This window comes from Schistocerca serialis, chromosome 4, assembly GCF_023864345.2.
Source record: "Schistocerca serialis cubense isolate TAMUIC-IGC-003099 chromosome 4, iqSchSeri2.2, whole genome shotgun sequence".
In the NCBI taxonomy this organism is placed as follows: domain Eukaryota; kingdom Metazoa; phylum Arthropoda; class Insecta; order Orthoptera; family Acrididae; genus Schistocerca; species Schistocerca serialis.
The window spans coordinates 950,341,731-950,354,326 of NC_064641.1; the positions used below are offsets into that span (position 1 = coordinate 950,341,731).

The following is a 12,596-nucleotide window of genomic DNA, read 5'->3' on the forward strand; positions in this document are numbered from 1 at the left end:
GTCTCGCGGTTTCAGGCTGCAGCGCCTTTAACCGCACGGCCACTTCGGCCGGCGACTTTTAGTTGGAATCCGCCACGTGCAGGGCTAGGGGGACTGAGGTACACCTATTCTCGACTAAGAGAGCATCGGATTTGACATAGGTTAGTTAGTAGTTAGTAGTATTAGAAGTAGATACTAAACAAGGAACCTGCAGCGACAAGCAATTTTGTCCTGTCCAATGTCAGGGGCATGCTCATCGGGATTAGCTCGATGAGCAAGGCCTTGAAGTAGGTTTATATCTAGCCTGACACACCTGTAACGCTGTAGGCAGTTAGCAATTAAGAAGTAGGTAGGAAAACTATCAACTAGGTAGTAGTGTATAGATTAACAATCGTAATCTGCCTATTTAACATGTACTGTGTCACACTGTCTATAGCTCACAAATTAATTGTAACATTCTAATAACTGTAATAGCTGCTGCTAGCATACAATATTGTATTAACATTAGGACCCACTAATGACTAAGGTGGTGGGTTAATTTGTGTAACTATTATTGTTGTTATTGAAATAAAGATTTAAAAAAATTCGCATTATGCATTTAATATCCCCTTTAGTTTTGCCATTGTCAGATACCTTGCTGCCCGAGTAGCAAAACTTGCCTACTGCTTCTAGTGTCTCATTTCCTGGTCTTTAATTTGCATTCTCTCCACTTCGCGTATACTTGCAACCTGGTAGAGCAGCCCAGTGAATTCGCTGCCGTGCGGCGGGCGGTATGCCGGTCCGGTGAGGAGCGCGGCAGAAGGGCGGGCTATTGTCGCGCCCACGTGGCGGCCACAGTAGTCGGTGAGCCCGGCGTGGTCGATACCGCCGCCTTTGGGGCCGTGTCGGTGCGCCGCCAGCCGCTATCGCCAGCTGTCGGCGTGTCTTTGTGGCGCGCCATTAATCAGCCCGCCGCAGTGCGCGCATGCGCCACACAATTGCCCGCCTGTCTTTCAGCCACCCGCCACAGCCTCCAGTCCACAGCTGACGCCGCTGCCTGCAGAACTACGAGGGCCTTCGATTTTCTTGTCTAAAAACTCTTAAAGCTTATTAAACAAAATAAACGTTCTTAAGATTATACGCCTTAATTCCTCACGACTGCAAGATATGCATCCTGGAACCGAACACATTTCTCCCCTCAAGAAACCAGTTTCTTGATATTTTCACTGTACAATGTTCGACTTTGTTGATGGAGCCACAACCTCACCTCTGCTTACACCGCTTCGTCATTACCGAAGTGAACTTCTCGGAGGTTTTCTTTAAGTTTTGCAAACAGATGAAAATAGAATGAGGCTACGTCGGGACTGTATGGAGTACGATCGACGCCAGTGAACCCGAGGCGACGGATTGCCGCTGATGTTGCACGGAGCTGGTGTGTGGTCTGGCTCTGTCGTGCTCGAGGAGCCGGTGCTCCATGTGTGGACCAACCGTGCGAATTCGAAACTCGACAAAGTTACGTTACACGCTTCCACGTCACACGATACGATTTGGAGCCGTCTAGCAACAGAGGGCTACGGACATGTAGCCACCAAGAATAGAGATGTAGAATGTTAATAACGCTGGTTTTATTTAAAAAGCTTTGAGACCTTTCGCATAAAAATTTCGAAGGCTTTACTTTTCAGCACGCCCTCGTGCAAATAGCGCTGCAAAATCTTAAAGGAACTGAGCAGAATAACTAAAACGTGGGAAAAAATAACTAGTAATGGAAGTAGGATCATTCAAAAATTAAAGATACAAGCGTAAAATATGTAAATCAAAGTCATTCTAACATACTTACAGAATGGAAGGAGCCCTGGAAGCGGGGAGTATCCGTTTTATGCTTGTTGATTTTGAGATTTCATTCAGTTCAGTTATTCAAAAACGTTCAAATGTGTGTGAAATCTTATGGGACTTAACTGCTGTCATCAGTCCCTAACCTTACGCACTACTTAATCTAAATTATCCTAAGGACAAACACACACACCCATGCCCGAGGGAGGTCTCGAACCTCCAGCGGGACCAGCCGCACAGTCCACGACTGCAGCGCCCAAGACCGCTCGGCTAATCCCGAGCGGCAGTTCAGTTATTCAAATATATTATTATGAAATCCGTTTTATCGAAGCAGTGAATGTAAGAAGTGTCATGTTGAAGTTTTGAACTCAATTATCGTCCTTGAGGAAATTAGTTTACTATTAATAAATGTCTTATATTATTGAATTAAAAATTATTTTCGTAACACAAAAATAAAAATAATTATACTCATAGAAAGCTTTCAAATGTAATACAGTGTTTTATTGGTCCAATAAAGACTCTTGTCGGGTAAATTCAGTATTTACTTTGTTCAAAAATACTTTCATTGTACCAATTAAATAACTGATTTATGGTAAACTATAATCTACGAAACTGAACAGCAGCTCTGTTGTGTTGGCAGAAGAGCCAACACCGTGTTTCTAGAGAAAGCTGAAATGCACGCGTTTTAGCTCACGCAGGCCGGCCTGAGGAGGGAAGAACTATACTGACGTGAGGTCTGGAACATGACAAGGAATTAGATTTCAGGAAGCGGACGTAATTAGTTTGATACTTAAGTTTAATCCATTAATGACGAACGTCGCTCTTGACGGTACATGATTCACAATAGTATCTCTTCAGATATAGTAATTATGCAGGGTGTTACAAAAAGGTACGGCCAAACTTTCAGGAAACATTACTCACACACAAATAAAGAAAAGATGTTATGCGGACATGTGTCCGGAAACGCTTAATTTCCATGTTAGAGCTCATTTTAGTTTCGTCAGTATGTACTGTACTTCCTCGATTCACCGCCAGTTGGCCCAATTGAAGGAAGGTAATGTTGACTTCGGTGGTTGTGTTGACATGCGACTCATTGCTCTACAGTACTAGCATCAAGCACATCAGTACGTAGCATCAACAGGTTAGTGTTCACCACGAACGTGGTTTTGCAGTCAGTGCAATGTTTACAAATGCGAAGTTGGCAGACGCCCATTTGATGTATGGATTAGCACGGGGGCAATAGCCGTGGCGCGGTACGTTTGTATCGAGACAGATTTCCAGAACAAAGGTGTTCCGACAGGAAGACGTTCGAAGCAATTGATCGGCATCTTAGGGAGCACGGAACATTCCAGCCTATGACTCGCGACTGGGGAAGACCTAGAACGACAAGGACACCTGCAACGGGCGAGGCAATTCTTCGTGCAGTTGACGATAACCCTAATGTCAGCATCAGAGAAGTTGCTGCTGTATAAGGTAACGTTGACCACGTCAGTGTATGGAGAGTGCCACGGGAGAACCAGTTGTTTCCGTACCGTGTACAGCGTGTGCAGGCACTATCAGCAGCTGATTGGCCTCCACGGGTACACTTCTGCGAATGGTTCATCAAATAATGTGTCAATCCTCATTTCAGTGCAAATGTTCTCTTTACGGATCAGGCTTCATTCCAACGTGATCAAATTGTAAATTTTCACAATCAACATGTGTGGGCTGACGAGAATCCGCACGCAATTGTGCAATTACGTCATCAACACAGATTTTCTGTGAACGTTTGGGCAGGCATTGTTGGTGATGTCTCGATTGGGCCCGATGTTCTTCCACCTACGCTCAATGGAGCACGTTATCATGATTTAATACGGTATACTCTACCTGTGCTGCTAGAACATGTGCCTTTACAAGTACGACACAACATGTGGTTCATGCACGATGGAGCTCCTGCAGACTGAAGTGTTCGTACGTTTCTCAACAACGGATTCGGTGACCGATGGATTGGTAGAGGCGGACCAATTCCATGGCCTCCACGCTCTCCTGACCTCAACCCTCTTGACTTTCATTTATGGGGGCATTTGAAAGCTCTTGTCTACGCAACCCCGGTACCAAATGTAGAGACTCTTCGTGCTCGTTTTGTGGACGGCTGTGATACAATACGCCATTCTCCAGGGTGCATCAGCGCATCACAGATTCCATGCGACGGAGGGTGTATGCATGTATCCTCGCTAACGGGGGGGCATTTTGAACATTTCCTGTAACAAAGTGTTTGAAGTGGCGCTGGTACGTTCTGTTGCTGTGTGTTTCCATTCCATGATTAATGTGATTTGAAGAGAAGTAATAAAATGAGCTCTAACATGGAAAGTAAGCGTTTCCGGACACATGTCCACATGACATATTTTCTTTCTTTGTGTGTGAGGAATGTTTCCTGAAAGTTTGGCCGTACCTTTTTGTAACACCCTGTAGTAACTGAATATGGCGCCTTGCTAGGTCGTGGCAAATGACGTAGCTGAAGGCAATGCTAAACTGTCGTCTCTGCAAATGAGAGCGTATGCAGGCAGTGAACCGCCGCTAGCAAAGTCGGCTGTACAACTGGGGCGACTGCTAGTGAGTCTCCCTAGACTAGACCTGCCGCGTGGCGGCGCTCGGTCTGCAATCACTGATAGTGGCGACACGCGGGTCCGACATGTACTAAATGGACCGCGGCCGATTTAAAGGCTACCACCTAGCAAGTGTGGTGTCTGGCGGTGACACCACAAGCTCGATTACGTACGTGCTTGCCTGTAAAGAAGCCAGGCCAGTGCGAGCAGCACGCCCGCTCTGAGTGAGGGCTCCACAGCCGCGGGAGGCGGCCGGGATCCAGGGACCGCTCTGGACCGCGCACCGCGCACTGAACGCTGTCATCGTAATAATGAGGGTGTTCACGGGAACCGCTCGCATCACTTCAGCTTGCGTGTGATGTCTGCATGCGGTAACATTTTTCTGTTGTTGTTGTGGGCTTCAGTCCAGAGACTGGTTTGATGCTGCTCTCCGTGCTACTCTATTCTGTGCAAGCCGCTTCATCTCAGAGTAACTACAGCCTTATGAAGCTGCTTAGTACGTTCATCTCTTGGTCTCCCTCTACTATTTTTACACCCCACGCTTCGCTCCAACACTAAATTGGTCAACCCTTAATGCCTCAGAACGTGTACGAGCAACCGATCCCTTCTTTTAGTGAGTTTGTGTGACAAATTACTCTTCTCCCCAATTCTATTCAGTACCTCTTCATTAGCTACGTGATCTACCCATTTAATCTTCAACATTCTTCTGTAGCACCACATTTTGAAAGCTTCTACTCTCTTCTTGTCTAAACTATCGTCCGTCGTTCACTTCCATACATGGCTACACTCCAGACAAATACTTCCAGAAAAATCTTCCTGACACTTAAAGCTATTCTCGATGTTAACAATTTTCTCTCCTTGAGAAACACTTCCTTGCCATAACCACTCTGCATTTATATCCTATGTACTTCGACCATCATCAGTTATTTTGCTCCCCAAATGTCAAAACTCATCTACTACTTTATCTCGTTTCCTAATCTAATTCCCTCGGCATCACCTGACTTAAATCGACTACATTCCATTATCCTCGTTTTTTTTTTTTTTTTTTTTTTTTGTTGTTGATCATCTTTTCTAGCAAACGGAATACAGCATGTTGTTCTCAATGGAGAGACGTCTACAGACGTTAAAGTAACCTCTGGCGTGCCACAGGGGAGTGTTATGGGACCATTGCTTTCCACAATATGTATAAATGACCTAGTAGATAGTCTCGGAAGTTCCATGCGGCTTTTCGCGGATGATGCTGTAGTGTACAGAGAAGTTGCAGCATTAGAAAATTGCAGCGAAATGCAGGAAGATCTGCAGCGGATAGGCACTTGGTGCAGGGAGTGCCAACTGGCCCTTAACATAGACAACTGTAATGTATTGCGAATACATAGAAAGGAAGCATCCCTTATTGTATGATTATATGATAGCGGAACAAACAGTGGTAGCAGTTACCTCTGTAAAATATCAGGGAGTAAGCGTGCGGAACGATTCGAAGTGGAATGATCATATAAAATTAATTTTGGTAAGGCGGGTGCCAGGTTGAGATTCAGTGGAAGAATCCTTAGAAAATGTAGTCCATCAACAAGAGAGGTGGCTTACAAAACACTCGTTCAATCTATACTTGAGTATTGCTCATCAGAGTGGGATCCGCACCAGGTCGGGTTGACGGAGGAGATAGAGAAGATCCAAGAAGAGCGGCGCGTTTCGTGATAGCGTCACGGAGATGTTTAGCAAACTCAAGTGGCAGACTCTGCAAGAGAGGCGCTCTGCATCGCGGTGTAGCTTGCTGTACAGGTTTCGAGAGGGTGCGTTTCTGTATGAGATATCGAATATATTGCTTCCCCCTACTTACACCTCCCGAGGAGATCACGAATGTAAAATTAGAGAGATTCGAGTGCGCACGGAGGCTTTCCGGCAGTCGTTCTTCCCGCGAACCATACGCTACAGGAACAGGAAAGGGAGGTAATGACAGGGGCACGTAAAGTGCCCTTCGCCTCACACCGTTGGGTGGCTTGCGGAGTATAAATGTAGATGTAGTTATCCTCGTTTCAAGACACTGTCCATCCTTTTCAACCGCCCTTTGCTGCCTCTAACAGAATTACAATGTCATTGGCAAACCTCACAGGTTTTATTTCTTCTCCGTGGATTTTAATTCCTATTCCACATTTTTCTTTTGTTTCCTTTACTACTTCCTCAATATACAGATTGAATAACATCGGCCAGGCTACAACCCTGTCTCACTCCCTTCTCAATCATTGCGTCCCTTTCACACCCCTCGACTCTTATAACTGGCATCTGGTTTCTGTACAAATTGTACATAGCTTTTCGCTCCCTGTATTTTACCACTGCCACCTTTAGAATTTGAAAGAGTATTGCAGTCAACATTGCCAAAAGCTTTCTCTAAGTCCACAAATGCTACAAACGTAGGCCTGCCTTTCATTAACCTACCTTCTATGAGAAGTCGTAGGGTCAGAATTGCCTCGTCTCTTCCTCCATTTCTCCGGAATCCAAACCGAGGTCGGATGCTACCAGTTTTTCCATTCGTTTGTAAAGAATTCGTGTTAGTGTTTTGCAACCGTGGCTTATTAAAATCATACTTCAGTAATTTTCACACCTGTCGACATCTGTTTCCTTTGGGATTGGAATTATTATTTCTTCTTGAAGGCTGACTATGTTTCGCTTGTCTCATACCTCTTGCTCACCAGATGTTTTGTCATGGCTGGCTCTCCCAAGGCTATCAGTAAATCCAGTGGAATGTTGTCTATTCCCCGGACCTTTTATTGACTTACGTCTTTCAGTGCTCTGTCAAATTCTTCACGCTGTATCATATCTCTCATTTCGTCTACCTCCTCTTCCATTTCAATAATATTTCCCTCAAGTACATCGCCCTCGCACAGACCCTCTACATACTGCTTCCATCTTTCTGCTTTTCCTTCCTTGCTTAGGATTGGTTTACCATCTGACCTCTTGATATTCATGTTCATATTCTTGATATTCATATTCCTTTCTTCAAAGATCTGTTTAATTTTCCTGTAGGCAGCATCTATCTTACCACTAGTGGTACGTCCACTTCCATCATTACATTTGTCCTCTAGCTATCTTTGCTTAGCCATTTGAACTTCCTCTCGATCTCACTTTTTAGACGTTTGTATTCCTTTCCGTCTGCTTCATTTACTGCATTTTTATATTTTCTCCTTTCATCAATTAAATTCAGTATCTCTTCTGCAACCCAAAGATTTCTATTAGCCCTCGTCTCTTTGCCTACAGGATCCTCTGCTGCCTTCACTATTTCATCTCTCAAAGCTACTTATTTCTTCTACTTTATTTCTTTGCAGTTTTAATATACGCTTCACAACCAACAAATTGTGGTCAGAGTCCAATTTTGCCCCTGGAAACGTGTTACAATTTAAAACCTAGTTTCCAAAACTCTGGCTCACCATTATATAATGTGTGAAACCTTCCAGTGTCTCCAGGTCTATTCCACGTATACAGCCTTTCTTCATGATTCTTAAACCAAGTGGTACCTATGGTTAAGTGCAAAATTCTACCAGGCGGTTTCCTCTTTCAATGCTTAGTCCCAGTCCATATTCACCTACTACTTTTCCCTCTCTTCCTTTCCATACTATCGAATTCCAGTCCCCCATGACTACTAAATTTTCATCTTCGTTAACTATCTGAATAATTTCTTTTATGGCATCATACATTTCTTCAAGCTCTTCATCATCTGCGGAGCTAGTTGGCGTACAAACTTGTACTACTGTTGTGCGTGTGGGCTTCGTGTCTATCTTGGCTACAATAACGCATTCACTATGCTGTTCGTAGTAGCTTATACGCGCTCCTATTTCTTAATTCCTTATTAAACCTACTGCTGCATTAACCCTTTTTGATTTTGTATTTATTACTCTGTATTCACCTGACCAGAAGTCTTGTTCCTCCAGCCACCGAAGTTCACTAATTCTAATTTTAACCTTTCCATTTCCCTTTTTAAATTGTACAACCCACCTGCTCGATTATGGGATCTGACATTTCAGGCCCCGATCCGTAGAACCCCAGTTTTCTTTCTCCTGATAACAACGTCCTCCTGAGTGGGCACGTCCCAGAGATGCGAATGGGGGACTATTTTACACCCGGAATATTTTGCACAAGAGGACACCATCATCATTTGCTGTATGCCCTCGAGAGAAATTATGGCTGTAATTTCCCCTTGCTTTCAGCTGTTCGCAGTATCAGCACAGCAAGGCCATTTTGATTGATGTTACAAGGCCAGATCAGTCAGTCATCCAGATTGCTGCCACTGCAACTACTGAAAAGGCTGCTGGCTCTCTTTAGGGGCCACACGTTTGTCTGGCCTCTCAACCCGCTATCTGTATCGCCGAAGCACGCGAGCCTTCCCACCAACGGCTAGGTCCATATTTTTCTATTATTCAGTATTTAACATATGAATATTTTTCTACACTTATAGCCAAAATAGCGCCCCTACATTTTGTTGCCCCGACCAATTATCTGGGTTGTAAGTCCGTATAGCTGGCTCTGCTCTCGACGTACTCTCACGGTCGTTCTGTATCCCTCTCACCGTAGTTCCATGGTCCTTCAGTATCACTATACTCACATGGTCCCACTGTATCTCTCTCACTCTTCTGCCATAGTTTCTCAGAGTGTCTCTGATGGTACCTCTGTGGTCCTTCGGTATGTCTCTCACTGTACTCCCATGGTTCCACTGTATCCCTCTCACCAAATGCCAGTGGTAGCTTCATATCACTTTCTACTTACTCCTGCTGCCCCCCTGTATTGCCATGGTCTCTCCATCTCTCTCTCACTTCACTCCTCTTTTCCCTCTTTATCTCTCTCACTGTATTTCCACGGTCCCTCGCCTCTCACTGTAGTTCCAAGGTCCCCCCCCCACATCTCTCACACAGTACTCCCATGAGACCGCTGTATCTTTCTCATTGAACTCCAATTGTCCACCTGTCTCTCTCTCACCATACTCCCATGGTCCCTCTGTACGTCCCTCACGACTTTCCTATGGTTTCTCAGCATCTCTCTCACAGAACCCCATGGTCCCTTATATTTCTCTCACCATATACACGAGGTCTCTCTGTAACTCTGCACTGCACTTTTGCAGTTCCTCTGTGTTTTTCCCAATATACTCCCATGGGCCCCAGTGTCTCTGACCATGCTCCAATGTTCCCTTTGCATCTCCCTCACTGCAGTCGTATGAAGGACCCTTAGCATCTCTCTCACTGTACTCCTTTGGTCCCTCTGTATCTTTCTCACACTATTCCCAGGACTCAACTGTCTCTCTCATTGTACTTCTCACGAAACCCTCATGGTCCTCTCATGCGATTCACGATTCATGACCGTGGTAACACAGCTGACATGCAGTCCTCTTCGAATCCCGTTTTTCTAAATTCTTCAAGCCACATTTCGCAACAGCAACGTAGTGTTTTGTCTTTTTCCAATATCCCTTTAAGACCGTGAACACCTCTGTGTCACTTACATTCAGTCTATATCAACTTCTTGGGATCATAGCAGTGAATGTCTGATTTTATTTTTTTGTTCTGTCATGTGTGCTTAGTAGTCAATCCAAACGCTGGAGCAGTACAAAGTGGTAGCAGCAGCGCCTTGTATGTGACCTCCTTGACAGGTGCTCTGCACTTTCCCAGAACCCTTCCAAAAAAAAAAAAAAAACGTAAACCTTCCATTTTCCGTCCCTAATCCTCATTTTGTGTGTTCATCGCTATTGATATTGCTCCTCAGGATGTTCGCCACTAATTAGTAGTCGAACAGACTCGGGTATTTCATCTTATGGGCGTTATCTCGCGTTTATCCCCATTTAAAGATAACTAACATTCATTACACCAAATGGAAGTTTTATCTACATCATTTGCATTTTCTTGCAATCATCTAATGACGGTATGACTAGGTAAACATTCCTGACATATTATTTGACTATACTATTGTCCTGTATGCGGCCGGTCATGCAGTCATCTTGACAATTCTTCTGGCCGCCATCTTCAGGTCTTCGATTCACCCGATATAGAGGTCCATACTCCTGGCGATTTATTATGTCTGCCGTCTTTTACCACTGGGCGCTGTACCTACGATATGTGTTATGGGGCAGCAGTGATAATTTCTCTCGCAGGCACTTTTATTCTCCGTGGCACACCACTGCAGTAATCAGTTCTGGTGAGGCGTTGCAAATTAGGTTCTCAGCTGAAGATGGCGGTCAGATGTGATGCCGAAATATTGAGTCAAGGTAATTGTATGATCCGGTTCCAGATACGACAAGAATACAATCCAGTGACGATACTTTCTTGCAGGAAGCGGAGTCATAATCGAACAATCTAGTAGTATTGCTAAAGTTATAAATTGATTCTGTATGTTGAGAACATTGTTGGGTAATGTGTCAAGATTTGGATACTGTTTTATTCACCGAATACGCTTGACGTTAAGCATATGAAATGTGGCAGGAGCAGAATCCCACCGAATCATTTCTCCATGGAATCCTGTTTCAAGACGTCCATTTTTATTGTCTTTGGCCACTAAACTCCTGTCTGTTTACTGGTATAATACCTGCTCTTTACAGTCTGTTTTTCTGTTACGTTCACAGGTCACGCCTTCGTCATGGAGTCGTAATATTTTGCCATCCAGACTCCGTAACGACATATTAAGAGAACAAGAATAACTTTAGAATCTAGTTTTTTGTCTTTGTACATACATTCGTGAGTCATTTCCAAATAGAAATGACGCGGATGAAGAAAAATGCCTAACGTTTACTGCCTCGATGGCCAAACATGATCTCACGATGTGTTAACGTAGTTCTTGTTGGGATCGCCCGCCCTGGAGCTTGACCGAACTGACAAGGGGGCCGCGTCCACCCATCATCACCGCTTTCGTCGAAATTCATGATACATGCAGGACTTGGCTAGAAATGAAAGACATACAAATGGGAGCTCTAGAGGCCCAAGCGTTTCAAGAGAATATATGGTAGCAGTTTTGGCTTAGGTCGTGTGAGGCATGAGCCTTTTGTACTAACACATCTTACAGGTTCGCGCAGAAGGAAAAGTACAGAACGGTCATCAACGGCTCAAGAGTTCGAGTCTTTCTGCGCGAACTTTTTTATTTCCAATTTTTGCATAACTTCCACTGCAAATGTTGCATATACTTATTTATTATTATTTTCATGAAAGGCATGGAAAAGGGAGGCAATGGAAAATTTGGTGGACGAGTACTCGTCATTACTTCAGCAAAATCTAGAAAACTTACAACAGTCGTACACAAAAAATTTTTGACTGGTGTGTTTAAGCCTTACGCGTAGGAGGACAAATTGCATGACTTGACTCACTCGTGGGGAGGACAAATATATCGACGAGAAGATTACTGATGATGAATGATTGCCATTATGATTCCTCCCAAAAGTGTAACCGCTAGTGTAAATCAGTGATGTTTTCTTTTACCGTTAGGCGAATAATTTGATTAAAAGGCTTCAAACCGTTCTATCTCATCGAGAGAGAAATAGAAATTACATCCCGAGAGGACGTCACGAAAATACATTCCATTGCCAATATTTGGTGAACTGATGTGTTACGCATGGAGCGGTGACACAATGTGCGATGAGAGACAACTTTTTTAAGTATAAATAAGGTTCGTTTTTCTACAGAAATTTCAAAACCACCATGTGAGGGTAAAAATGCGGCGCTTATAAGATGTGCAAGATGCCAAGGAAATTGCTGTTTCCACTGTTTATAAGTCGAAAATCACCCAACCACGTGTAAATCATCTACTGTAAAATAATAAAAGTAACTAATTTTGCATATGAAATTCTCTCCTATTACGAAAATATTAAAAAAACACAATATATTGGCCAATATTTAGGTAACTAATTTTGCATACGAAATTCTCTCCTATTACGAAAATATTAAAAAAACACAATATATTGGCCAATATTTAGGTTTATTTGCAGCGTAAGTAACGTAAAAATTGTAAAGGGGAAAATTCAGTTTTCGCGTAGAGATTCGACCCAGCGACCTTCGGATTATCATTCTACACTGTTTGCACTGCGCCATCTGTTGCCTGAAAACTACGCTGATACAAATGTCTCACGTTCCACGCGACCATTGCGAAAAATACTATTTTTCCCAAACGCTTGACCATCTAGAAATTCTATTTCTGGCCAAGCCCTGCGGATACCATACATAGGGACGAAATCGGTGACGACGGGTAGGCGCGCTCCCCGTG

At 43.9% G+C, this 12,596-nt stretch overlaps 1 protein-coding gene across 3 annotated transcripts in view; it reads left to right on the top strand.

The window, feature by feature from the left end:
- LOC126473608 (GTP-binding protein GEM-like) overlaps nt 1-12,596 on the top strand; it is a 460,931-nt gene that overhangs the window by 349,533 nt on the left and 98,802 nt on the right. The window lies entirely within an intron of this gene.